The 25,152-nt window shown below is 44.7% G+C and overlaps 1 long non-coding RNA gene across 1 annotated transcript; it reads left to right on the forward strand.

Annotated features, from left to right (window-relative positions):
- The first annotated feature begins 14,592 nt into the window (after positions 1–14,592).
- On the forward strand, positions 14,593–18,511 carry LOC123577481. The gene is made up of 2 exons (XR_006701866.1): positions 14,593–14,783; positions 17,584–18,511. It is a non-coding gene; the product is annotated as an uncharacterized LOC123577481 (long non-coding RNA).
- The last annotated feature ends 6,641 nt before the right edge of the window (positions 18,512–25,152 follow it).

Consider the following 25,152-nt stretch of genomic DNA (forward strand, 5'->3'; position numbering starts at 1 on the left):
CGCCACCGTTTTCTCAAATAGTGCTTTCATCTACCTGAAACAAATTTTCTGAGCTTGAAACAAATTTAAAATCTTGGGGTGTCTGGTGGCTCAGTCAGTTTAAGCGTCTGACTTCCGCTCAGGTCACGATCTCGTGGTTCTTGAGTTCGAGCCCCGCATCAGGCTCTGCGTTGAGAGCCCGGAGCCTGGAGCCTGCTTTGGGTTCTGTGTCTCCCTCTCTTTCTGTTCCTCTGCCACTCATGCTCTGTCTCCCGGTCAAAAATAAATAAATATTTAAAATTTTTTAATTAAATAAAATAAAATCTTCAATCAGTGTGACAGTACCAATGTGACCTCCACGATCAGGTTCTGTGTGTGTGATGACACCCGGAAGCAGATCTATCTGACCCACTTCTCTGTAGTCGCTTAGGTGATCCCAAGCATTGGGCAGGGACCTCAGAATCAAAAGTCTGGAAATGGTACTCCAGCCCAATCAATTGTCCCCAAAAGGGGGACAGACTGGTGTCCATGTCTCAAGGCTTTAGCTTGAATTTATCTCATGAAGGTCTTTCCTAAGCACCCAGCCCAGAGCGATCTCTCCATTTCTTTGTGGTCCTATATTTCCGGTCACTAGTATTCATTTGGCATTCGTCAGATGCGTCATGATTGATTACTGTTTCCTCTGTGTGTCCCGTTTTTCCTTCCTGGGCAGCAAATTCCTGAAGGGCAGGCATAGGAGACAACACAGCACCTCCTTCCTATGTGCCAGGCACTGTTCTAAGTGCTGTACATATGTTCATTCACTTGCTCTACAACACCACTAAGAAGCTGGTGTGCCATTATTAGTCTATGTCGCATAGATGAGAAAACTAAAGCAGGGAGAGGCTAAGGAATATGGCCAAAGTCACACAGGTAGTAAATGCAGGAGTCAGGCTTCAACCCAGGCCATCTGCCACCCGAGACTTTCCTTTTTCCTGCCGTACTATCCTGTCTCCCATGAATCTCAGAACACCCACAGCTATCCCATGCCTGCTAGGCACCCTGTCTGACATTGAGTCATTGACCACTGGTCAGAAGGAGAAATAGAATTGAAGGAACTGGTAAAGATGAACTCAAATGGGTCTCCACTGCAGGAAAACATGTCGAAGCACATGTCCCATTCGTGGTGAGTACACAACATCATTTCATTGTCTGAACAACAGACATGATTTCTCTTCTTTACAGCCACTTTAAGTGCCATTCTTAGAATATTTTCTCAAGGGATTCCAAAGAGGAATTCCATTATTATCTAAAATGTCACATTCTGTTGGACTCTGTGCAATTCACATGATGCTGGGATATACATGGTGTTTGTTGGCCAGTCAGGTAGACGTGGTAAAGCCTTTCCAGAGGCTTGGACAAAAGGCACTAAATAAGACCAGGGCACTCTTCAGTGGCATCATAGAAACAAGGCTGGTTTAATCCCATGCTTGTACTGCTAATTTAGGATTGTGGAACCATAAATTGCAATTTCTGGATCTTCAAAGAAAGCAAAACGAATGAAGTCTTTGCCTTCTTTCAGTCAGGAGAAACATGTATTAAGTAGATGGCGATTAGAGAAGATCCTTTCTGAAGCTCCTTGCTAGTGGTGAGGGAAAGGAGGTAAGCAGGGTGATACAATGCCATCAATGGGAGGGACAAAGGGAGGCAGACTGAGTTGTCAGAGAAAATCTCTCTAAAGAGATGATTTTGAGCAGAGCCTGATGTAAGAGAAAGCCAGCAACACACACACAAAAATATCTGAAGAAGATGCTCTTGGCAGAGGACACAGAAGCAAAGGCTGGGGTGTAGGGGTGGCTCAGTTGGTTGAGCGTGGGACTTCCCCTCAGGTCATGATCCTACGGTTCTTGAGTTCGAGCCCCACGTCGGGCTCTGTACTGAGAGCTCAGAGCCTGGAGCATGCTTCAAATTTTGTGTCTTCCTCTCTCTCTCTCTGCCACTCCCCCATCGTGCTCTCTCTCTCTCCTTCTCTCTCTCTCTCTGTCTCTCAAAAATGAATAAACATTTTTTAAAGATTAAAAAAAAAAGGAGCAAAGACTTTGAGGTGGGAGAGAAGGAGACGATGAGGTCTGAATGTGTCAGGCCCTGTGGTCTGTTGTCAATGGCTTGGGTTTATTCTAAAGCCAATGGGGAGCTCTTGGAGGGTACTGAGTAAGAAAAAGACCGATCTGATTTACTTTTCTGCAAGACCTCATTGAACGCTGGAAGTGACCTGCGTTCAGAAATCATTTTGTACTATCTGCTTACATGTTTGCTCTGCTTCTGAAAGCCTGGCCATACCAAGTGGTCAGCATGTCCTAGAGATAGAAATCAAGGTCAACTTTGGCATTAAGAAGCACCCGTGAGATCCATGGTTTGTCATGTTGACAAAATAATGAAGCAGTAATACATGAAGTTTATATCTCACAGGAGAATCCTACCTCAGCCTTTCTTTTCTTAATTTTTTTTTTATTTGTACTTTAAGGAACATTTATGTTACCATTACCCATGCTTTTTTTTTTTAAATCATTGTGCACTTTTTAATTAAGAAAGTATATCAAACAGAAAAAGACATTGGGTCAACACATGCAAGCCATCTGAGCGCAACTTGGAATGGAAACGAATTTAATTGATGCAATTTGCAGCCATTTAAATATTTCATATTCGGTTATTCGCACCGCGGGGAGAGTGGGCACTTTGAGCTGGCAAATCAGAGGAAGGGGAATTGCCAGTCTTGTAATTCTCACTCACTCAGGTCTCATTTGGCTTGGCGTTCACTGCAAATTGTGTAGGTCAATGACCACCACATCCTCAAAGGACAGAGGGCGCGAAAGTGGTATTTCATATGGACACCCAGCAGTTAAAACCAGGAGGGAGAGGCAGTTGTGTTGAGATAAAGGCTGTTTACTCTTTAAGACCGTGTGGAAAATCTTTCAACTAGAGTGCCATGGTTTAGGGCTTAGATTTCACAGCGCCCACCGTAGGAGACGTGGGCGGATACACTCAATCAGCTGGTTAATTAGACGACCTGGCTAACAGAGGGAGAACCCGTGGAGCTGAGCGTTTTCTGGTTTCATCTTCTTGTCTCCGGCTCACAGCGGAGTCTGTGTGCAGTGATTTCTGATTGTACATTCGTCTGAATTCTTTGGGGAATTTATAGTAGAGCAATAAAGGAGGAGGTATAAACATGAATGGCTTTCGCCTGTTGACATTCACTACAGACGAAATTAAAAAAAAAACAACAACTCTGAAGACTCACAGAGAACAGACTGGTGGGAGAGAACACAGAACAGAGGGGAGGGGAGAGGGGTCGGACGAAATCAAATAAAGTGAGGGGGATTAAGAGGTACAAACACCCAGTTTCAAAATTAAGTCATGAGGATGTAAAGTACAGTCTAGGGAATGTAGCCAATATCATAATCACTTTTCAAAGTGACAGAATAGCCTCTGCTAGACCTGTGGAGGTGATCACACTGTAGTATATAAAAATCTCCAATCACAGGGGCGCCTGGCTGGCTCAGTTAGTAGAGCATGAGAGTCTTGATCCCAGGGTCATGAGTTCAAGCCCTATGTTGAAGATAGAGTTTACTTAAAAAAAAAAAGAAAAAGGAGTTTATCCTTTAAAAAATCCAATCAGGGGTGCCTGGATGGCTCAGTCAGTTCAGCATCTGACTTTGACTCAGTTCATGATCTCATGGTTTGTGACTTCGAGCCCTACATCAGGCTCTGCAATGACAGTGCGGAGCCTCCCTGGGATTCTCTCTCTCTCCTTCTGTCTCTCAAAATAAATAAATAAATAAATAAATAAATAAATAAACCGAAAAAAATCCAATCACTATGCTGTACACCTAAACTAATATAATATTATCTGTCAATTATAATTAGATAAAAAAAACCAATATAATATTTCAGACAAGAATAGGAGAGCTTCTGGTTCAATACTGGAAAGAAGTTGCCAACAGCTGAGGTTCACAAGAAGCTCCAGTTCCAGATGTGGGATCTCTCGGGGCAACTAGGGCATCGATTGCCTCTATCCCCCTCTATCTGCACAGAAATGTGAACACGAAAATAGACAAGAAGACCAAACAGGCTCTTCCTGAAGGAATTTTCAGAAGAACATTGTGTAGAAAAATTCTGTCGGGCTTGCAAGAGTGTAGCTTGAGCCTTGGCCCATTTATCGCTCTCTTCTAACAGCCACCCTCTCCCTAGGAGGAGGCAACACAGGCAGCTGCTTGGAGACAAAGCAGACAGAAGCTTCCCTATAAACACGGATTCTCATCAATGCACAAAGGAAACAGGGGACAGGGGCAGGATGTTGCATTTTTCATTAGACCCCAGGCATGCAAGTGCTCTGTTTTGGTGTTGTCCCAGTCACCAGATTCTCAAAGTCCTCACATGGAATTAGTTCTACTCTCTCTGGGCAGGACAGAGAGAAGTTCCCAGCACAGTGAGAGTAGGGCTCACGCTTCTGCTCAGAATTCTGGGAGACTTGGACTGGACCTGAGCCCAGCGCATTCTGCAGAAATGATATCCTCAACGCCTTTCTTCCAAAGCCAATGGCTGAGGGCTTCAAGGGGGGAAATTGGGGAGAAAAGCTTTGGGTTTTCGCCACTTTCTAATTGAAAACAATAGTCCCATCTTGAACATATGTGAAAAGTGTGCTCTTTGGAAGATAAACTCTTTAACCTGCCCAGTGAACTCCGTGAGGAGCAAGCAGACACTCCCTCCTCCTAGAAGAATGTTTTTCAGTTCTCTAATAATACGAGGCCCCTCTCCTGGTGTTCACTCCAGTTTACCCAGTTAAGTAGTGGTTAGACTTTGACAGACAAACCACTGGCGTGACTCATCTTTAGTGCCATATTAGAGATGACATGGGGCCAGCTCTGAGCACAGGTTTGTCAGTACTGTGGCTGAGGGAGGTTTGTCCAGAGGTACCACAGCATCTGGATTTCTTCTGATGAACACTTGAAGGTGGTCGCTTACCAGGGGCCTTTCCCTGATATCTGATTTAATTAAAGGTCAGAGAACTTTATTTTTGCTTTTTAATAGTAGACTTTTCCCCCACTTGTTTCAAACATGCTATTGCCTACATGAGATTTTTCTATCTCTATTTGGGGAGTATATGAGAAGTCTAATTTTTTCTTAAAGTTAAATTTGCTGAGCTAGGGTCATTTTTTGGAACTACCTAGAATCATTCCAAAAATTGTGGAATACTCTGAGAGGGGAACTATCTCAATACATCAAGTGAGACTTTTAGGGAACATCTAGTCTCTTGAAACTAACACACACCTACTTTTTTCAGGAACTAACCCTTACCCTACATGTCTGAGACAAACTCCATGGCATCATGTGGGATAAAACTCTGAACTTCAGCCTTTTGGATTTTAGAGGATCACTTCTTTTTTTTTTTTTTTTTAATTTTTTTTTCAACGTTTATTTATTTTTTGGGACAGAGAGAGACAGAGTATGAACGGGGGAGGGGCAGAGAGAGAGGGAGACACAGAATCGGAAACAGGCTCCAGGCTCTGAGCCATCAGCCCAGAGCCTGACGCGGGGCTCGAACTCACGGACCGCGAGATCGTGACCTGGCTGAAGTCGGACGTTTATCTGACTGCGCCACCCAGGCGCCCCTAGAGGATCACTTCTAAATGACAAATAAAATGAAAACCAGAATCATTGCATTATGCTGTGTTATTTAATCCCGAGAGTCAACATTGGGCTAGGAACCTTGGCTCAGGTAAAGGCACTCATCAAAAACTTCCTGATGTGCATCCAGATCAATACATTGCTCCAAAGTCATGGTGAGGAAGAAAGTAGATGTCGAATGTCCCTGCACCATTCACCTCAGTGGGCACTGCAGAACCAATGGGTGGGCATATTGACTCATGTCTAGGGTTTGTCGAGGTTGGCCATTGCCAGAGCTGATCTCAGATCTCCCTCATCTTCCAGTTTAATTCAGTTCATTTTAGCTCAATCCAATGAGGTTGGAAGAAGATGCATAGCAATGTGCTGGTTAGAGAATCAGGAAGGTCTATTCATTCAATGTTCTAACTTATGAAAAGTTTAGGGAACTTAACAAAATCTCACACAAGCTGTGAGAGCAAGAACCAGAATATTAAACCCAGATCTGCCTCCAACTCTGCCTTCTCAGAAACTTTAACCCAAACAGAAGGGCTTATTAGGGGATCTTTGGGTTCATGAAGAACAAAGACCCACTCAGTTCCCCCAGGAAGGCAGATAGAAGGAGGGGGTAGGTTCTTAGATACATGTGGATGGTTAAGGAGATCACAGCATCATATGGAGATGTGATCACAGATCACATGGAGATCACAGCAATGCCGATAATAGTGGTTTATTGCTTTGTGTGTGTCATGTCTTATCCCACTGGATCATCACAACAAACCCATGAAGCATTGGATGACTTCATGAGAGGTTGAAACATGGCAAACATGGGAGAGAAATGGAGGGACCATGAAATAATAGGAGGCATGTTATGTATGTGTTTCTCACTTTGTTTCTTACTCATACAACGTTAAATGCAAGTCAGGTGGCTCTTCAGGGTATCTGCCCATGGTGATCTGTCCTATAGCTTTGTCATCTCAACATGCGGCCCTCTACCACTGCTGTGGTGGAAAGAGAAGGAGCATAGAAAATTCCCAGCCACTCCCAGCTGTTCCAAGTGAGAAGTGACTTGCTTCACCTCTGCCCAGTACACTGGCCTGACTAGTCACATGATCCCAACACAGCGGTAAAGAGGGATGGGAAGCCTTCCTATGTGCCCAGGAAAGAGGGAAGAACCAGATGTGATGAGCACTAGCAAGGCTAGGTCCACAATGACTGATGGACCAGGACACTAGAGGTTCCCTTTTTGGATCATTGATATACTCAATTACTATTGCCAAAAAATTATCCTTGCTCTCCATGTCCCATGTCAAGTGGATACCAGCCAAGTGAAATTGAAAGTTGACCTAACAATATAAATAATAAAGACCAAGGATTTTATACTTCCCCTGAAACAGAGAAGTGAGGTAAAGTAGTAAACATTTCAATTCTCTGCTTTAGTACCTAAATTATATGCTTATCTTTACCAGTGTAGATCTTGCCTCTTCACTTACCAGAGTTCATCTCTTCAGCCAACTCCTCTGGTCTACCTGCTAGTGTGCTAAATGCCGAGACACAAAGCTATTTCCGACACAGATTCTGTGCTCACAGCCCCTGCTGTCTAGTAGAGAAGATACAGTGACTACACAAAAAGCTTTAAATAAGGAAGATGGTAAGAGGTTCTAGGAGGTCAAATTATAAAAAGATGAGTGTTAAAAATAAATAAAATAAAATAAAATAAAAGGCTGAGTGTTCTATGGGATTCCTGGGTGGCTGAGTTGGTTAAGTGTCTGACTCTTGGTTTCGACTCAGGTCCGGATCTCACATTTTGTGAGACTGAGCCCCAGGTTGGGCTCTGCACTGGCAGGGCAGAGCCTGCTTGGGAATCTCTCTCTATCTCTCCTTTTTTCTCTGCTCCTCCCCCACATGCATACACTGTCTCTCAAAATAAATAAATAAACTTTTAAATAAATAAATAAATGGATGAGTGTTCTACACATGTTAGTCTAGGCTGCATGCTCACAGCAGATTAGACCAGGAGTAGAGACCCAAGCCAAAGGTTGTAAGTGTTATGGCACATGGCCTGGCTGGAAAAGAGGAACCAGGCCAATGTGAATGTACTCTTGGAAGTCTGTAAGTAGAAAACTCAGGGACAGAGCCTGTAGAAGGACATGTCCAGCTGGAGCTGGAGTCACCACTGTGGTCTGCAGGCAAGCTGAAATTAGGAGACAGGGAACAAAGGTCAGCACAGGAGCTGAAAGAGAAGCAGACACCACAAAGGAGACTGACTGTATATCCCTGTGCAATTCAGCAAACCCCTCCCGCCTTTGGTCTCATTGGACCAGTTGTCTTGCAGTTCGAGTTCTTGGAAGAGCCTGTCATACAAGTTATGAGCACAGGCTCTAGGGGGTAGACGGATCCAAGTTCATCTTGAAGCTTGGAATGGCACTAGCCATGTCATCCTGCAAATACCTAACTAAGCCTCTGTCTCCTCATCTGTAAAATAGGGTGGAGACTTCATGGGTTTGTTATGAAGATCCAGTGGGATAAGACGTGACACACACAAAGCAATAAACCACTATTATCAGCATTGCTGTGATCTCCATGTGATCTGTGATCACATCTCCATATGATGCTGTGATCTCCTTAACCATCCACATGTATCTAAGAACTTACCCTCTCCTCCTATCTGCCTTCCTGGGGGAACTGAGTGGGTCTTTGTTCTTCATGAACCCAAAGATCCCCTAATAAGCCCTTCTGTTTGGGTTAAAGTTTCTGAGAAGGCAGAGTTGGAGGCAGATCTGGGTTTAATATTCTGGTTCTTGCTCTCACAGCTTGTGTGAGATTTTGTTAAGTTCCCTAAACTTTTCATAAGTTAGAATATTGAACGAATAGATGATCTGAAAGAGTGCTTCCAGGTCTAGAGTTCTATGATGGTAAAGAAACTTTTGTTAGTGTATTATCTCTGTTAAGTATTAAAAAAAATACTTCTTAACAGGGACATTTTGAAGACCCAGCAATATAAGGGGTCAGGAGCCAATTATTCAACACTTGATAGCTTACAAAGTATCTTCTTACATACATTTGACTTCAGCGCAGCCCCTGGCAGCCCACAAAGTAAGCAACAAAGGTATTATCCTCACCTCCACTCTTGTAAGGGTTCGTGAATTGTCTGACTTTTCAAGAGACACAGGATAAAAAGTGACAGATCATGAACTCCAATCCTGAGTTTCTGATTCCCATACTCACGTCTCTTCTACCGTACCTTGTTCTCCGTCCTACTCCTCCCCAGACCCAATGTGTGGTCTGTGGCTCTGCAGGGCACTGGCATGGCAGGATGAAAGGGGCAGAACATATGTGCCTTGGGATGACAATATGCACTACATTTTTTTTTTAATTTTTTAAATGTTTATTTAGTTTTGAGACACACACACACACACACACACACACACACACACACAGTGTGAACAGGGGAGGGGGAGAGAGAGAGGGAGACACAGAATCCAAAGCAGGCTCCAGGCCCTAAGCTGTCAGCATAGAGACGGATGTGGGGCTCGAAATCACGAACCACGAACCTGAGTCGAAGCTGGACACTCAACCGACTGAGCCACCCAGGCACCCCGACAATATGCACACTATTAATGGGAATTTTATGCACTATGAAGGGTCACCTTTTTTTTTTTTTTTTTTTTTTTTGGCTTCCCTTGAGCTACACAGGAAAGCATATTCCAACTGTTTGAAGAAAGATGAGCCAGAGAATGGCAGTGGAGGGGAGTTATTTATGGCAGTGAAGGGGTGGGTAGGGAGAGATGGTGCAAGCAGGGTGGTGACAAAACACCCCAGATTCCCGTTACATGTTTAACAATTACCCTTCCAAACAATGAAATAAACGCACATCCACCCTGATATTTTAGCACTGGCCACTGTCTGTGGAGTCAGCACCCGCACCATGGACAGCTCCAAGCTCCCAACCGGACATGGCTGACTTTGGAGGACAGCCGAGGTATGCAGAAGGCACAGGTGCAGCCTCCTACCATCGGTAGAAGAGACAAAAACATAACCGCAGGACATAGGTAATGGTGAAATTAGGAAATGAAGAGTTCTGAGCATTTATTAACTTTGTTTTAAATACATTTTATTGCGCTGTAATTCCACTTGCAATAATGGCTGTGTTTAACAACAGGCTCATGAAATTCCTGAAAATTTAATGATACACTCGCTAGAGCTGGTGTCTCCAACACACCAGCAGAGGGATGGTGGCTGCTTTCATCCCTGCAGCGACAGTCACACGCAGTAAACCCCATTCCCCTCTTCGTGTCCAGCCCGCGGGGGTGGGATTAATGAAGTGGCAATTTCACGGATGTGACCCCTTCTTCCTCTGCTCCCACCTACCCTCCCTCTGCCCTCCCGAGGGATTATTGAAAGGGAAGAGCAGTTTTCAACTGAGCCCTTTCTTCACCTTGAGTGTGGGCTCCGAGACCCAGCATTGAGTTCAGCTTCTTCAAACATTGGTAGTGTGTTTATTGTGACACCTGGTGTACTCCTATTAGACACTGGATGCTGGAAATAAACTCCCCATCTTGCCTGCTTGGAACCATGCAGACCTCATGAATCTAGGCTTATAAATTTTACAACACCCATGAAATATTGCTCTTGGAGTAGGAACATTACAGAGATGGTTAAACCAGACCCCTAACTCCCTCGAGCACTATTTTTATAGCTATTAATCTCAGTATCAGGCACAATTTACAACCGTAATAGCTATCTCTTTGCCAGCATATACATACGGAAACAAAACTGGCATAAAAGAGAAGGTATTTAGACACAATTAAAGCAACAGATTCCTATGCGCAGTTATGATGGAGAACATAGCTGACTCACTTCTCTCGGAAATAATTAGCTCTTGTATAATTTTTACTTCGCTGAATTTTGCAAAGAGTATTTTGAAAGCAGCAATCACAAATTCCCCGGAGCCAAAAGTAACTACAATGGAGAGAGAAAGCTGTGCTCTGGGATGGCTAAGATGAAAATCTGAGAATCCCTTTAAATGCCGGAAGCCATTGCCCACCCGGGTTCCTCTGTGGGGCCTGGGGGAGTTTATGTACTACAGCTAAATAAAACATAAAATGTTATAGTGTGTGTCTTCTAGTATCTACATTGTTTCCTTCATATAAAAGTTTATTGATACCTTCCGGGACTCAGATAAATGTTTCAAACGCTCGCATGGCTGTGTTGGAAATGGGCTTTATTTGAAAGCTCTTAATTTTTTCAGTATTCGTTATGGGGGCACAGATCCTCCTATCACTGTTTGGGGACATCAGAATAATTTCATAAGCTTATACATGAGTCAGGTTATATTGAGACCATCCTTTTTAAAAATAGGCACTTGAGACCAGGTGCCTAGCGCCTGGCTTGCTAATGTGACTCTCCAATAAGTGTTAGCAGGAGCTGACAAGTAGGGAGGGAGGACAGATTCACAATAGCCCTAGAGGAGGCTGGTTAATTGAGGTCCTTGGTTTCCCCTCTACTTATCACTCACAGGCAGGGCTCTGAGATCCTTTTCCGTCTGTTTTGATTTCAAATGTGACAGTCAAGGCCATGGCCAACAGAGGCTGTGTCTGTGCATGGATTCATTGGGGAACAATATGTCACTCCCAGAAGAAAACCAGCCCTTTGCTTGTGAGCCATGCTTGAGCTATTGTGATTTTGATTTGGACCCAATGAGCTGAGCAGGAGAAACCTCCTTCCTATAGGTAGTCCATCTGTCTGCCTGGTGGCAGCACAAAGCTGAGGGGACACATCTAGATATTTCGAAGTCCCAGCTTTAAGTGTTCAACCTTCTCTTCCCACCTGTGGTTCAAACTGTTCAGTTCTTACTCATCTCAGGGAATCCTACCCTGAAACCTACCGTGAAATCTCACACCACTCTCCCCCTAGGATATCTGATCCAGTGATTGATTTCATACAGCTGTGGATTGTTCTGGTATCTGTCTGTAATATATCAAGGCAGTAGACTATAACTTGGCCACCTACTAGCTGTGTGACTTAGAGCACATTTCTTAACCTCTCTGAGCCTTGTTTTCACTATTAAGTGAGGCTGAGATACCACCTTCGAGTTTTGTGAAGGTTAAATGAGACAAAGTATACAAAGTGCTGAACAGAGTGCCTGGCACATGGCTGCCTTTTAGTAAAGGTCGCTTGTTAGTATGGCTGCTGTAATTTAAAAATAAAATTAAATATACTCATCCAACAGTGAATTTATCTGTGAAATCAGCACTGAGTTTAAGAAATACAGTATTACCAACACCCCAGGAATCCCTCCTGCCCTGCCCCGTCACTAACCACTGCTCTCTCAAATGAAATCACTATTTTGCTGTTAGTATCATGGATTAGTTGTCGAACTTTATGAAAATGGAACCAAAGCATATGCTCTCTTTTGTCCCCTCAGCACCGTTTGTGAGCTCCATCCATGCATTGTGCGCTGTTGTGGTTTGCTCATTCTCGTTGCCATATAATATTTTATGGTAGGATATACAAAAATACATTTCTCCTTTCTATGCTGTAGATGTTTGGATTGCTTTCAGTTTGGGGATATGACTGAGCTCTGCCATGAATAAATGTTCCCGCACAAGCATTCTAGTGAACACGTGTAGAGCATATACTGAGAACAGGGATGGCAGGGTCACTGGGCATGTTCTGCCTCACTAAATGCGATGTTAATATTGGCAGGCAGAAAACATGTTCCCTTTCTCATGCATCTTGCCCTTCCAGAAACGATATCAAACAATTATTTATAAATTGATCCAGATATTGGACAAAATATGTATTTCAGAAGCTAAGGAGAGAAGCATTTTTATTTTTTTATATATTTTTTAATGTTTATTTATTTTTGGAAGACAGAATGCGTGGGGGGGCGGGTTGCAGAGAGACAGGGAGACACAGAATCTGAAGCAGGCTCCAAGCTGTCAGCACAGAGCCCGACTCAGGGCTTGAACTCACAAACCGTGAGATCATGACCTGAGCCGAAGTCGGATGCTCAACCAACTGCGCCACCCAGGCACCCCAAGGAGAGAACCATTTTTAAATAGTTTAACTAGAAAATAAAATTTTCATAATACTTAATAGTAACATTGTGTCTCAACTATACTTCAACTAAAATTTTTAAAAATTTTTTTCTTAATAATAAGTTAGCTTTATCTTAATAATAAAATTCATGCTTTACTCTGGAGTCATTTTAGATGAGGAGGAAGAAAACAGTTGGGCAAACTAAGGCCAATGGGACCAATATGGCACGGGGTTTGTTTTTGTGAATAAAGTGTTATTAGAACACAGCCACACCCATCCATCTACATAGCGTTGATAGCCCTTTTAGCACTACAACAGCAAGATTGAGTAGTTGTGATAGAGACCATGTGACCCACAAAGCCTATTTACTTACTCTCTATTTAAAGAAAAGGTTTGCTGAACACTGATGTAAAAAAAGTATTTAAGAGCAGGAGGAAGAGAATCCTCTCTTAACGTTGTGGGCAGTGTCCTCGATTCCATACGCACTCGTTATCCTCACTGCAAGGCAAGTATACTCTCTGCCCCCCTTGTTCAGAGATGCTATCTAAGTGGTAGGAAACTTTGTTTTGTCTGAAGGTCTTACAATGATCATATATCTTTGAGGGAATAAAAAGTTGAACAGGACCAAAATATGGTTATAGAAAAAAAAAACACACACAAAATATGGTAGTCAGAAAGATGGGAGCTGGCCAAAGAAGTCCAGGAAAAGGAAAAGGAGAGGTCCCTGCTGGCAAAGTGCCACCATTCTTGCTCAGAGAAAACAGCCAGGTCCAGGAACACAGGTGGTCCCTCTGCGGGTGTCTTGCCCCAGGGGGGAGAGGGCTGAGTCAGGCAGTCCCAGATCACTGACTTCAGCATTTCAAGTCATCCAAATTCCCTGCTGCTTCACAATCACAATGAAGAATTTTGATTTTAATTTGGCTTCCTTCTAAATTTGCCTAGAGGGGTAGAATAAAACTAAACAGCAAATAAGAGTATCCTGGTTTTATTTCCATTATGAATGAAGGCTTTGTTTTCTACCAAGTCATTGTATATTCTAAATGAGAGCTTTTGTTGTTCTTGTTTACCATTCAGCAGGACTAGGGCCAATAAAGGACATGATGCAGAATACAGGGTACTTTTCTTGTGACCTAATCTATCATCTCTTATTTGTATGTTCATATGCATGCTTAAGAAATGAGACATGGTTATCATCACCTTCTGTGTTGAAATCATCTTATCTTTTCACTTCCTTATGCTCTTTCTCTTTGTCTATTCAATTGAAATCTGAAATAATCACCTTCTGAAAAATCTACCTTTCTAAATCGCATTGTAGCCATTGCCATTTGGACTGATGAACTTGGCAGAGGTTACAGCCTTTATTTTGTAGTTCAGTTTGCGTTCCAAATCTAGGCTGTGGCGATATGGCATAACTCTTTTTGCCTTGGAATATCTTGGATAGAAGTTATGCACAGAAAAGGAAAAAAAAAAAAAAGGTTTATTGTCTCTCAAAGCTCACTAGTGAAAATGCCTCCTAGACTTTTCTGAGGAGGCGCATGTTAGTCTAGATGTTGGCATATAACTTCCTGTTTTTCAAATAATTCAGGCCCTTGAGATGGTGTCTTAGGCGAAGTTCCTTAGTGGCAGGACCTGAGACAGGGATTCAGATGCCTGTGGTTTGTGGTGGCTGTGCTGTATCCCCAGCCTGATCCCATAGGGAGGTCTGGAGCAGGAACTGTACCATGAAATTGGTCCCACATTGAGCAAAGGGTTGGCTTTCTGTGCCCTGCTCCTCCGTCAATCTATCATCACCTACCAGATGGGGGTGAAGTCATTGGATGAGGGCATAATCAACCTCCTAGGCTGGGGGTTCCCATTGGTCCAAGGGCCATTCTTTGGAAAGAACAGCTATGAGACATTATTAGCAGGTATGAAAGGAGATTTCAAAATGGAGCACACAGGCCTAGCTAAGAGAATCTCTTTGAAATAGGGATGGGAGGCCATAAGGGAGGTGGAATTCATGCACATCTTTATTGGAGGAACCATGAATTTTGCCAGCTGTGAGCCCTCAGCCTGGACTGAACTCCTTCCTCATGCAGACACCTGAATGACTGGCATTCTTCACTTCCAAAGGAGCCGAGGTGATTTGACAAGTTTTGACCCTTCATTTGCATAATAACCCAACCAATCCCAGTTAACCTAGTTTCAATCCCTGTTCTACATAGAAAGCATAAATGAGAGCTGCACTCATGGCCTTTTGCTTTTATATCTCTGTCCTCTCCTTGTCTTCCTCAGAACAGAACTCAGGCTTCTACCTCAATCTGGGTCTCCCCAACTGCAATTGGGGCAGAAATCACCTCCCCTATAGAGGGGAACCATAATCTGTCTGAGCGAATGTGGGTCAGAGTTTCTCTGGTAACATTTTGGAGGTCAAACTTCTATATACTATTATATGGTGCAGAATAAACAACACCACAGAAGCCATTATCTCTGAGAGGTTTTGTTTTAAGAAGAACTAAGGTATAATTGGCCACAATCTGGATTGTACGTTCAGAATGGAAGAATGTTCTTTCACGAGAGCAGTCCACATATATATGCATGTATGCATACATATATGTGTGTGTGTAAAAAGCAAAATTGGAAACAGAAAAAAAACTTTCCTTTGCCATATTTAAATTTGCCAAAATAAATGTTTCCCTATGTTTCCAGTAAGATGTGCCCTTGTAGACATGGGAATTGTAGAATGAAGAGATCAATGTAGACAGGAGAATTAAAATGGTGTCCCACATCCATCTGGGTGGCAATGACAAATAGGAACTCAAGAAGAAAAGCAACTCTCAGTCCACAGTATACATGACCACAGGCAAGTCACCTTTTCTTATTTTCCAGAAACTTCCTTAATGTTAATAAGGAAAAAAATCAACATTGATATTATGTTCACATTAAAATTTTCTCCTTTAGGGGCGCCTGGGTGGCTCAAACGGTTGGGCGTCCGACTTCGGCTCAGGTCACGATCTCACGGTCCGTGAGTTCGAGCCCCGCGTCGGGCTCTAGGCTGATGGCTCAGAGCCTGGAGCCTGTTTCCGATTCTGTGTCTCCCTCTCTCTCTGCCCCTCCCCCGTTCATGCTCTGTCTCTCTCTGTCCCAAAAAAATAAATAAACGTTAAAAAAAAAATTAAAAAAAAATTTCTCTTTTACTACATGTCTGTAAGCATTGCAATTACAAATACGTAAGAAACGTGTCCTGCCTGGTATGGTAGCCTTGAAGGAGGATTTCAACCACCGCCATTTTGACCTCTAATTTTCTCATAGGCTCAATTCTAATTTCCATCTTCTCCTGAGTTAAGACTCAGGAGGAAGACCCAGCAGGCAAGCAAGCCCTGATGGGAATCAAAACTACCCCTTGAGCAGTAGGGGCTGCCCTGAGCCAACAAGACCCCTTGTGACTGACCCAAGACAATGATCACCTTGACCTTCAAGTCCAGTGGCATGTACCCACTGACCTTTGTCGAACATTCTGCTTACATAAACCCAGAACATTCTGCTTACATAAACTGCATCAGCCTCTGTGCTGGCAGCTCGGAGCCTGGAGCCTGCTTCAGATTCTGTGTCTCCCTCTCTCTCTGCCCCTCCCCCGCTTACACTCTGTCTCTCTCTTTCTCAAAAATAAACATCAGAAAAAAATTAAGAGAAAAATAAATAAAGAAGAAAAATTCAACTGAAATTTGAAGATCTATTTGGCTTTATTAAGTGATCCGTGAATGGACAGCATTCCATCTAGCTAGTAGAGGGGAGCTCAGAGAAGGAGTCTTACAAAATAGAAGGCTTACAAAATGGAGGTGGGCTAAGGAAGTTCCTAGGAAAAGAAAAGAAAAGGATTATTTCAGGCTAGGTCACATGACCTTAAAGGAAAGAGCAGGGAATCTTATCCTACAGATTACCTCATTTTCCCTTTGGGGGTGGGAGGGGTGGAAAAGGCCCAGGAGACCTATTACCTCATTGTAAAGACCAGAGCAGAAAATTCCTGACTGACCAATTAAGACATACTGTAATGACATTAGGTATTAATTTTGGTGACTTGGCCTAGACGATACCAGGTTGAGCTTGCGGGTTCTTTTTTAACAGATTGAAATTAAAATTAATTCAAATTAAATAAAATTAAAAATTGAGATTCTCAGTCACACAAGCTAATTTTCCAGGGCTCAGGAGTCACATGTGGCCCTTGACTGTATGACTGGGTAGCACCAAGGTACATCATTGCAGAAAACTTCCAGATAGTGCTGATGTATACGCTCAAAAAACTGTGGATAAAGAGTTAAAAAGTATAAGATATATGTAGACAGTTGTACTTCCAAATATTTGATCTTGAGTTATTCTTGTTGCCACTGTTGTTAGACTTGGTTAAAGAGACAGCTGGGCTAACAGGAAGGGAATGCACTTTGGAGGTGAGCAGCCCCAGTTTCAAGTCTACTTACCGTCTATTGACCCAATGAGCTACCATGTCTGAGGCTCAGTTTCCACATCTGTAAAATGGGTAGAACAACATCTACCTTGAGAGGGCTTTATGAAGACTAATTAAGTTAGTGCCTCTAAAAAGTCTAGCCTAGTGTTTGGTGTACATTTGAGACCCTATAATAATTATTATTGTTTTTGTAGAAAGAAAGAAAGAAAGAAAGAAAGAAAGAAGAAAGAAAGAAAGAAAGAGAAAGAAAGAAAATAAATGAAAAGGAAGGAAGGAAGGAAAAGGAAGAGGAAGTTTATCCCCTCTGAGCAAGTTATAAAATTTCAAGCTGATAATGTGTTAGAATTTTCACATGGATTTTGAGAAATATTTTAATTATCCCATTTGCACATGTCTGAAATTATTTTTAAGTTTGTTGTTTTGACATAGGCAAAGGAATTGATTTCCTCCTTTATTGTCTTTTTCTTGGTTGTTTCTAGGATGCTGCGCTGAAAAGTAATTAGATGAAATTGAACTTAGACTTTAGTTTTCAATATTGGGAGACACTGAAACGTTCTAAAAGACACAGAATGGTTATAAACCTGGACTGGAGCCCACCCCTATTATAGTTAAGAGACTAATTTCTCTCTGTGAGGGTTCTCGAGAATCATTTATAGAAGAGGTTTTTGAGATGCTTAAAAAAAAAAATCAGAAGCAAACTCATCCAAAACTGAGTTAGTTTAGGAGTGCCAATTAGTCCCGTATTTAATCTGTATCAGACGACAAGCGTTTCAGCCTGAAGAGCCACGCACCAGACCACGGAGAAACACTCCTGCCCCAACGTGGCTGGAGCCCCCACGAAAGGGCTTCAGCTGAGTTCAGGTTCTGTCTCCTTTGAATGAAGACTCATTAAGGGCCATTTCCTTAACTCATGAAGATCCTGTGGTGTATGCTCATAAGGGGGAGAGAAAAAGGCAAGTTTTACGATGCAACCTTTCTGGAAGCTGGCCAGGAATTTGAAGGCTGAGATTTAAAAAACCAAACCAAATTCTCCTGGGGTACCAGGAAAGCTTAGGAAATCATCCTGATCTAGCTCTCCATCGGTGACACAGCAAACGCAGGGCACCGAGGCTACTTTTAGGCAGACAGGCTTGAATGATAGAATGGAGACAGGGCCACATGACCACCTGGCTGAACACAGGCCCATCAGGCGACCCGCCCCAAAATATCCATAGGCCCTAACTGACCAAGGGGATATTTACAAATACGGTTATAAAAAAGGGGAGAATCCCATACTTCATCATGCCTCCTCATCTTTCCCCTTTAAAACCAGTCCCCTCCCCACTACCTCCTGCCAGACAGCCTCTCCTCTGCTGTCCCGCCCCTCTGCCCCTTTGCCTTATTTTCAATACACTTCTATGGCCTTCATTCTGCCTCGGGTGAATTCTTTCACCTCCCACGCCACCGCCATCGCCTTCCACCCTATCATCACCCCACATTCGGAAGCCCGCATCCGGTCGAAAGACACCCCATTTAGACACCACACGTTTCAGTTTTTGTTACAGCAAATACTCAGTGCCCAGGAAGAAGGCTGAGCCCAGAGCCCTGGTGCTGGCCTCCTTTTATGCCTGGCTAGCTGCTGGGTACTTGGAAATGTTCTATTGGCTACATGGGGCAGGGGGCGGAGGGAGGAGTCGTGGTGGGGGTGGAGCACTATTGGTTGTGCTACATGGACAGTTGGCTGATGCAAGAGGCAAGCAAGATCACAGAAGCCAAAAGCATGCCAGGGAAGTATCCGGCCTCCGACATCTGGCTGGCCTTTTTTTTTTTATTATGCTCTTGCCGGCTTTACTGCCCAGTTTTATTTCTTTTTAATATATTAATCTGGGTTTGCCCGGACAGCTGCCTTCACCCCCAGTTTTGAATTAAGAAATTTACCCACGGAGTCCTCCAACCCAGTTGACCACATCCCACCTTGAAAAAGAAGAGACATTCACAGCCATCAAATTGGACCCTTTATGTTAAAAATTTATACCAGGGAGTAAGATGACAAATTTGAAAAAAATATATGCGTATATATATATATATATATATATTTTAATATAAAAATATTTATATATTCTGATGAGGTTTTGGGGTGAAAAGGGGTTTGTGGGTCTTTCTCCAAGAAAGGATTCTCGAAGACATCTTTGGTGCAAAAAGGTGATTTTATTAAAGCACAGGGACAGAACCCATGGGCAGAAAGAGCTTCCCGGAACCATAAAGAGACACTGGTTATATACTTGGGAGTTGGGGAAGGAAGGTCAAGGGGAAGTTTCCAATGAGACTTTCATATGCTAAAGAATACTCACAGGATCCTGGAGGCCCAGCTATTGCCAAGCTAGCAAATCCTTTGCATTAAGACAGTAGGGAGTTCCCGGACATTTTCCTCTGCCTGCCTCAAGTATTTGTCAAAGGGCTGCAGCTTCTAAGGAAATTTCATTCTATCCACCATTTCCTTCTGCCTTTGTTTCCCACATCATATTCAAATATGTGGAAGAGGGTGAGGCTGTGTTTAGCTCTCATGGACAATGATTTCCTTTCTGACATTTGGATTTTCAGGCAGAGATGGCAGTGACCCTCGCTCCTGTGGCTGCTCAAGACACAAAACTGACTTCACTGTCTATTAACTAACCTGAATTAAAAACAAAAAACAAAAACAAAAAAACACAAAACCGGGGGCGTCTGCGTGGCTCAGTCAGTTGAGCGTCAGATTCTTGGTTTCAGCTCACGTCATGATCTCGCGGTTTGTGGGTTCGAGGCCTGAGTGGGGCTCTGCGCTGACAGCATGGAGCCTGCTTCAGATTCTCTTTCTCCCTTAATTCCGCCTCCGCTTCTGCTCTCGCTCTCTCTCAAAATAAATAAATAAAACTAAAAAGAAAAACAAAAAACCACAAAACCGTGCTTCTGATCTCAGAGGTGTGACGGCTCAGGAAGGAAGAGTGGCTTCTTCCCACCTGCTGTGCCTCATTTCAGAAAGGGGCTTTCATTTAAAAGACAAATTCTGATTAGCTTTTCATCTGTGAACCTTATCACATCAACCACCACTTGGATTGCAAGTGTTTCCACTGGGCGGGGAGCAGAACCCGGAAGGATGTTCCCGCCAGGAGTTCCCTTCCCTTCCCTGGGGAGGTCACAGACTGCGGCCACACAGGACTGGAGGGCAGCCCCGGCCAGGGGGCATGTTCCTCAGTAGCTCCAGACCCTGGAGCCAGTACCGTGGGTATGGCCCTGAGGCAAAGGACTCAATAAGAAATTCAACCTATTAGAAAATCCGCCAGACTTAAATGGAAATTCAAATGAAAGAAATGGAGGGAGGGATGTCAGAAATGGCTTTTCATATGAAAAAGCCAACCCAGAACCAGGAGGCAGAAATGACGGGCATGAAGCTCACCGAGAAGCCGCTTCCAGCTCTGGAGTATAGGAATTTGGGGTTGCAATACTTGAAATAAGGAAAGCAAGGTGTTTCCAGGGATCTGTTGGATGATAGAATTGGCTGCAGAGGGCGAAAAGAAATGAACATTCTATTCAGAACAACTGCAGCCCTTTCTGACTTAACTGCCTCCACCTTAGTTCCCATTATTCTCTTATTAATTATTAAAATAGACTGCAAATGGATTTCTCTGCCTCTAATTTGCCTCCCTCCTTCCATCCCTCCCTCTCACCTTCCTTCCTTTCTCCCTCCTTCCTTCCTCACTTCCTTCCTCCCTCCCTCCTTCCTTCCTTCCTCCCTCCTTTCTTCCTTCTTTCCTTCCTTCCTTCCTTCCTTCCTTCCTTCCTTCCTTCCCTCCCTCCTTTCCCTCGGGAAATAGCATTGATTGAAATTCACAGAGCCAGTATTTTGGTGTGGGAGATAGATTATAAACAAGATAAATAAACTGTATAACATGAAAGATGATGATAAATAAAAAAGAGGTGGCTAGAGTGCAGGAAGAGGTCCCTTCGTGCAAATTAATAGAGGCACACTGTCTGGCTCCTAGACAGACAAATTAAAACACAGTGCCTCCTTTGTGTGAGGACAGAGCTTGCCCACTGTGCCTGGTTAAAGCATCCTTCTCTGTGGGGTGCAGCCCACACCAAGCTCAGGCTTGGCCATGGAGCAAGGGCGGATTGCAGAACCTGCTTGTTTGCCCCAGCAGGTGCCATCAGGCAGCGCAGTTCGGTGGTGAGTGACCGTGTGTGTGAGCATGCGCGCACACGAGTGGGCAATTGCATAATTTCAAGTAGTGAGGCCAGGGCAGCCCTCCCTGGGGAAGTGTCATGTGCATGGGGACCGGAGGGAGTGAGGAGGCCTTGTGATATGTGAGAAGAGTGAGAAGGCACGAGTGCAGCACCTGAGGAGGGAGGCTGCCTGGGGCAAAGGGAGGAGAGGCCCGTAGGGGCTAGGCTATAGCAGGGCACCATTGTGAGAAACTGTGGCACAAGACCTGACTTCCATTGACCAGGGTCTCTCTGGCTGCTAATTTGGGGATGGGCTGAAGCAGGGCGAGGGCGGACTCAGGAAGACCCACTAAGAGGTTATTCCAATCACCCAAGCCAGAGATGCCCCCCTGTGGATCTTCTTGTTTGTTAATTTTTTTTGAACATTTATTCATTTTTGAGAGACAGAGAGAGACAAAGTGCGAGTTGGGGAGGGGCACAGAGAGAGAGACAGAGAGAGGGAGACACGGAATCCGAAGCAGGCTCCAGGCTCTGAGTTGCCAGCACAGAGCCCAATGCGGGGCTCGAACCCACGGACTGGGAGATCATGACCTGAGCTGAAGTTGGACGCCTAACCGACTGAGCCACCCAGGCGCCCCCCCCCCCATTGTGGGTCTTCTATACTTTGTCTTCCACTGCAGCCCACATAATCTTTCTAAAGCCTAATTTGATTATCATCTTCTTGGTTAAATAGATAGATAGATAGATAGATAGATAGATAGACAGACAGATAGATAGATAAATAATCCTACAGTGGCTCGATTGTGCCCAGAGAAGGAACTCCTCTGCAGGGACAATGGGCTGACCCCAACAAGGCCCTCTCTCCCCTTTTGGCCCCATGGCTCGGCACCTCCCCTCCCCAGTGGCTCCCTCCTAGCACCCCACTCTTCCCCAACTCTAGCTCAAAGGTCTTAAATGGGTGGCCTCAGGATCACCTCTGGTCTGCACTGGTATGCTTGATGTCTCAGCTGACAGGTCACGTTCAACAGGCGCAGTGCCCAGGGCCAGGTTTGGATGCTGTTCTGGAAACACTTCTGATACAGGAAGAAATGCAGGCGGGGAAGGGGGGCACTGGCCAGCCCTGAGAGTAGCTGAGGGGTGAGGGACTCTGGGTGGGTAACGTAGCACCCTCTACAGTTGGCCTGAAAGAGTTCTTTTTTATTTTAATTGATTACCAACAATTAAACATCAGGAAGTTATTTTTACCTGTTGCTAGTAAAAGAAAATATTTCCTATTCTGAAAAAAAAAAAAAATCAGAAAATTTGTTCAAAATTCGAATTGCTGGCATCTTTTGAAAGATCAGAGATGAGCTCAGGCTGGGCCTGATTACTGCATGAGGACAATTCATTGGAGCCGAGGGTTGGCTCTCTCTTCCACACAGCCCTTAGCTTGGAGGTTTCCCGGGGCCTTTGTGACCTGTTCCACCTCAGGCCCGACCCACACGGCACCTACCATCACCCAGTTGTTTGTGTGCTTTCACGTGCTGTGTCTTGGCAAACCCTGTCCCATCCCTCTTGAAATGAGTCTGCTTCTTCATTTGGTGAATGGTCTGCATGTCTGTGCGTGGCCCCCTCGCCCGACCCCACATTCATGTCTTAAAATCTGATGTGATGGTATTTGGAGGTGGGGCCTTTGGGAGGTGCGTAAATCGTGGGGGTGGAGCCCTTATCAGTGGGACTGGTGTCTTATAAAAGAGGCTCCACAGAACCACCCCCAAATCCCTTGTGTTGTCAGGACACAGAGAGAAGGTGCCAGCTATGACCTTGGAAGAGGACTCTCACCCGACCACTCTGGTGCCTTGATCTTGGACTTCCCAGCTCCAGAACCATGAGAAATAAATTTCTGTTGCTTATAAGCTACTCAGTCTGTGGTGGTTTGTCATAACATCCCGAAAGGGATAAGATTACTGGCAAAATATACATCCTCCTGGTGGATCCTTCTAGAACATTCCAGGGCATGCCCGTGCACCTAAACCCCTCCTGATAGGGTCTGTGAGCACCCTGGAGGCCACACTTTGTCACTCTTATTTGGTGCAGAGCTTCTGGCACAATCTGGCTCACAGTGGGAAAACCATAGCTATCTATTGAGAGGAAACAGACTTGAGTTGGTTGAATAAAAATCTTCCAGAGTTACAAAAATCTAGAGTATCTCATTGGAAAAGAGACTCAAACTGCTAGACATTTACAAGGTTTAGGAATAACCAGAGGGGACCTCAGCGCTCATTCTGCATCCATCCTTGGTTCTCCCCAGAGCGGGGAGGCCATGTGTCCCCGTCACACAGCTGGTGTGGAAGCAAATGAGTTCCAACAACACGTGGCACACCCAGGTGTCTTGAAAACATTCCCCAGGCAAGCTGCCCAGTTTTGATCAACACGTAAATTTATTTTTGCTACAACACAGTACACTCGCTGTTTCTATAGCGTCTGTCGGGGAGCACTTGAGAGATGCATGGAGGGGAGGGAAGTGGGATAGAGCTAAGCTTGTTGGGAGGGAGAAGTATGGAGCTCACTGACCCCAGCCAGGGACACAGGCAGATGGCGCTTCTACTGGAACCGGCGATCACGTGGCCTTGGGCTGTGGGAGAGGGTTGCCAGGGCAGCCAATGGAGCATCAGAGAAGAGGCTGATCCCAAGAACAGCAAGGCCACACCTGCTTCTACAGAGACTGACACTGTTACTTGCAGTAGGGATGGACCTGTGATCGCTCCTGGTTTGGTTCGGAGTTGTTTTAGCCTTTTAGTGCAACCAAAATGTTCCTATTTAAAAGGGGACTACAAACATAGGTCCAAGATGAACATGTTATAGCCTTGTAGCAACACTCTAGATGTATATTTGTAGTCCGTTGTTCACAAACCCTTTCCATGCATGTAACTTAGTTTGTTCCCACGGCAGCCCTCTGCTTAGAGCAGGAAAGGTAAAGTAATTGCTCAAGGTCACATGACTAAGATGTGACTGATCTTGAACTCACGTCCTACGACCCCAGGATAAGCGCTTCTCGCTCGGCACTCACCAGTTTCACCAGGGCAGACCTGAGGCAGTAAGCCCAGGGCCCCCCGGGGGAGCGGGGCAGCCACCATGCTTCCTGCCTGTCCCAGTAGTCCCTGGGCTCTGCTAACAGTTGGCACATGGCTGGGGCCGGCCGGCTGGTCCTTTGTCCAGCTCTGCCATCTGGCATTACGCCCCTCCTGCTCACCACCCTCTCTTCTGCCTAGGTGGCTGGGCCTGCTGCCCCTGTCTGGCAGGACCTGAGTGGCAGAGGGTTGGCACTGAGGTCCTGGGCTCTGACTTCTGGTGTGGCTGTGGGGGTCAGTCCTCCTGGAAGTCTGTCCTCCTCAGCCTTGGCCCGAGGTTCCCACAGCCCTTCTGTTGCCAACTCCAGCTGCCATTGATAAAATGAGTTCCTGATGCCCAGAGGAAAGGTCTGGAGCAGGCTCCACTCCGCTCTGTGATGATCAGCATTCTGTCCTGGAAACCCCATTTGGCCAATACTTTGTGATCTTCTGGAGTTCATTCTGGAGAGGGGGCTGTGTTAGCAGAAAGAGCCAGTCACACAAAGAAGCCCCTGTCCATACACAATTTACCCTTCAAATGTCTGGGTCCCACCTACTTGTTCAAAGTGAGGGAAAGAGGCTTTGATTCCTGCCCATGGAAGCCCTGTAGGTGGGTCTTTCCTCGGGCTATTGATGACTTCATGGCATATAGTTGGGGTAGCTGGGAAGGGAAGCTTAGGGCCCCTGGAAGCAAAAAGAAAAGTCTCTCTTCTAATGGAGCACAAAGTTTCTTGGGGTGATGGATGTGTGGTCAAATCAGCACTCAAGTAGATGCATAAT

This window comes from Leopardus geoffroyi, chromosome D2 (genome assembly GCF_018350155.1).
Source record: "Leopardus geoffroyi isolate Oge1 chromosome D2, O.geoffroyi_Oge1_pat1.0, whole genome shotgun sequence".
Taxonomy (NCBI): Eukaryota; Metazoa; Chordata; class Mammalia; order Carnivora; family Felidae; genus Leopardus; species Leopardus geoffroyi.